Here is a 3,965-nt window from a genome sequence, read left to right as displayed (position 1 = left end):
GTTATTAGACGCGTTCTCACGACCGGCCAGGAAGAACACCACAGACCAGAATCTTCTGCGGCAAAACTTTATTGCTTACATCTTCAGGAGCAAGAGTGCAAGAAGCAAGAGAGCAAGAAGCAAGAGAGCAAGAAGCAAGAGCGAGAGAAGCAAGAGAGAGAGAAAACGAAACCCCGTCCCTCTTAAGGAGCATTCTCCTTCGCCTCGGACGTGTCACTCCCTGATTGGCTGCAGCCCATCGGCCGAGTTGACGTCACGGGGAAGGCAGAGCACAAGTAGTCATAAGATACCCTTGGCACATGCGCAGATTATTTGTTTACCACTTAGAACACAGCTGTCAGCGCCATCTTGTAACGGCGAATGTGGGCGCGGCTCCCAACATACAGTGGCCAGCCAAAGGCTGCTGGGGAATGCCTTCCACCCTAAACCAGCTAATTTGTGTCTGTCCTGAACACACAGCTCACCAAACAGTGCCAGGTCTGGCTGTCTTTGAAAGAAGACTTTCTTTCCATTTTGGCAAACTGTCTCTTGAAAGACACTTCATTCTTTTTATTGGATGGCTAATATTTTCACAAGTAACACATTCACTTTCTAAAGAAATCCTCTACCCTGTTCTTCCGGCATCCATCTCCCACCAGAATTTCTCTTATCTGCCCTTCTGTCCAGGGGGCTCTGGTGTTAACTCTTAAAATGTCAGACTGAATTCTCTAGAGAAGCCTGGTGGTTTGGGACTTGACTGAAGACCAGAAACAAAGAGCAACTGAACTGAAGCAAAACCATCAGGGCCACAGCATGGAAAGCTAGAAGCAAGCTTCCCAAGCTGCAGCATGTGTGCTGCCAGCCAGCCGGCGCCTCAGCGGCCTGGCTTGGCAGCCTCTTACTCAAACTCTGTTTTCCTTGGGGGTAGGTGGAGGAGGTGGAGGGAACCAGGAAGGAGGAGGGCAGCACTGAGGGATGTAGTTGCCCTTTGCCTCATGATTTATACTTGGTCAGAGTAGCCCTGTTCCGCTTGCTTTAGGCTGGAATGTGTCTTGGACATGTTGTTTCAATATGAGACAATCAGCTGGGCCCTCTGTGGAATGTCCCTGGAGACTGGAAACGACCTCCCAACAGGGTCATTTGTTCAGCAGAATTTAAAGCCACATTCTCCAACATCTGCATTCTATTAATACCTTCAGAATAATTCCTTCCTTCAGCCTTGGGAAATCAGAGGATGTTCTGAGGGACACTTAGCATTGAGTCCTTTTGATTTTGCTGCCTCCTAGAAAGATCCTAACCCCTTCCTCTGCTGTAGTGCAAGTGGATCTTCACTTTCCCAGAGTGAAATCCTGGATGGGCAAAATGTATGGCTGGACTTGTGTTAATGTACAAAATAGAGATGAAACAGAAGAGCTTGGCAGACATTCCTGGGTATGTGCTGAAAGCCAGGGAGGGGACAAGTACCTTCTGTGAAGGCCCCTTTCCAAGTCTTTGTGGGAGCCTGGCCAGAGCTGGATCCTCGTCATATCCTCCCAGGAGAGAAGGTTCTTAAAGGGAGGGAAGACAGAGAGTGAAGGAAGAGAAAATGGTTTCAAGGCAGCAGTACAATAAAGCCAGAGATAATTTCTTTAAGGTTCAAGTACACTTACTAGCTAGATGGAGTAGAAATGCAGCTCAGAGCTTCAGTAATATCCACTTAGTGGGAAAAGGTATGACTTGGACATGCAGCTGTGACCTTGGATGAGGCTGGTCCTGAGTCCTAGGCCTTGTAAGAAGACACTGGGGACATATTGAGTGTGGAGGATCTTTTAGTATGGAAGGGAATGTGATCAAAACTCTGATGCTAAGAAGGTATGGTTAATCTAAGAACATTTAATGAGTGCCTCCCCATTGTACACATGCAGCCAGACACTTCGTCAACTACTCTGAAGGAAGGAGAATCAGGGCCAATGTTGAGGACATCATTTCTGAGCACTACTCTTTTTTCTGAGAACCTGGAAGGTGCAGCTGCTGAGGCTCACCAGGCAGGGGCTATCCCATTATTACCTGTCATTATCCAAATCTTTGTCACCGTATTATCATTTAATAACCCTGAGCCTAAAAAACTAAATGCACTCAAACTGATCAGAAACACAACTCTGCCCCATCATTTTAAGTTCCAGTATGCCTCTAAAGATGAGGAATGGCTTCCTGGGTGTGTGGCTCAGGAAGAACGCTCTTTCTCTCTGATGGCTGAAGGTAGGTTAGGGTATCTGAAAGCACTGCCTGGGTAGAATGGATGTACTGCCTAACACATCTGATGGTGTTTCCTTTGTCATTGGCTCATTTGTCTGTCTGCTCATAGAAAGAGATCTATCAAACAGTGGGCTTCCTGTGAGATCTGCATACCCACCCTCTAGCTGCTGGACCTTTGCTGCTGGGCCCCTGGCCAGGTCTTACATTCCTTTGCCTAGGATCACAAGGAATTTTGAGAACAAGTGTTCAAGAGAATAGGTAGATGGGTTTTGGCCTTCTATCTCCTTTTCCTTGCCCAAATTAGCAAACCCTGGAGAGCAAACAAAAGGATACAATGAATAAGCTGTGGGTTCCCTGTGACCTTCCTATGTAAGCATCTGGAAAGGCAAGCTTGCATTTGCTGCTAGTATCAGGGACCAAGCACAACACTTCCTAGCATAACACTGTGGTGAGCACATGTCCATTTTACTGATGGGAAACTCAGCTCATCTAAAAAAGAGTAGGTCAGCTTATCCAATGTCAGATAGTAAAAGTGGGACTGGTATCATATAATGTCTACACTTTTTCAAAGCACTGGCTATAGAATAAAAGGCACATGATTAGAAATAAGGATCTGGAGGGTTCTATGCAGGAATAGAGCATGGTTTTCCCCCCACAAACCAGAAATGGGCAGTTTTTTAGTGACTCTTTCCTGCTGCTTGGTTTCTGCTTTGTTCCAGCAGTACATGGATTTTGGGGCTGCTACCCTGATGTGTGTGTGCTCCCCTAGTCCCTGCCTACACCAAGTGCCAGCAGAAGGCTCTCACTCATTTGTTCTTCACAAACATTCAAGTTTGTGTGAATTTTGGGTGGGGGCTATATACATGCACACTACCTCACAACTGATCTACCATGTACTGAAAGATGATGACAAATCCTTTTTGCATTCTTAAGACATCTGTAAAACAATTTTCTTTCCCTGCCCTACTTAGCAGCACTAGTTTTGTTTCCACTTGTGGATACTACAGGGTGGGCTTCTGCCTCACAGCCTGTCTAGTATGGCAACCAGCCTTCAGGGGACTATTAATAGCCCTTGTTTCCAGTATGTGCCCCTGTAAACTCAGGCCTCAATTTTTAGCAACTAACTGTTACAATTCTAGAAAAAATTCCCTTTGGATGTATTCCTGCCAGAAGAATAATTTGACTCTTGTTCCCTGTCAGTCCCCTCCCCCTGAAGGATAGGAGCCCAAGGATATATGGTGGGAAATCCATCTCTTGGAGGAGTTGTTAAACTGAATGACCCTTTGTTTGGAAAGCAGCCCTGATAAGTTTGGGGGTTAGGGTGCGGCTGCAGATGCCCAGCACTGACATCATGCTCAACTCATCTCTTCCTTTCGCAGCTCCTATCTAGCTCATCACATATTTAGTTGACTTTGCCCAAAAATATATATCTAATGACCAGTCCTCTCATTCTTCTGTCTCAGCTTGGCTGCACAAGTCCTCCTGCATCCAGCCTTTATGCAAGGCCCCTGTCTGCTGTGTTTCCTTCTGAGTTCTCACCATTTCTGACCCTGAGAACTCCCTGAAGGCTCTTAAAGCCTACCGGTGCTTAGCCTGGCAAAGTCAGTGACTTGCTGTCCCCAAGTAACTATCCAATATAAGTTGTCCCCTTAAAAGAAACCTTAAGGGAGATTACACTCCTCAGCACTGTGCATCTTGATATAATATGAATATCATTAGTTTACCCCCAAGACCATGTCGTAAAGGTTTGG

General features: G+C 46.2%; 1 annotated feature.

Moving 5' to 3' along the window:
* Positions 419-2,122: an enhancer, noted in NCBI's record as "VISTA enhancer mm383". NCBI's record gives its function as "enhancer in: branchial arch[5/6] | nose[5/6] | facial mesenchyme[5/6] | other[5/6]" and the evidence as "EXISTENCE:transgenic organism evidence [ECO:0001131][PMID:17130149]".

Source organism: Mus musculus, chromosome 16, assembly GCF_000001635.26.
Source record: "Mus musculus strain C57BL/6J chromosome 16, GRCm38.p6 C57BL/6J".
In the NCBI taxonomy this organism is placed as follows: domain Eukaryota; kingdom Metazoa; phylum Chordata; class Mammalia; order Rodentia; family Muridae; genus Mus; species Mus musculus.
Note: the sequence above shows the minus strand (reverse complement) of the source record. Positions and strands in the feature narration are given on the sequence as shown.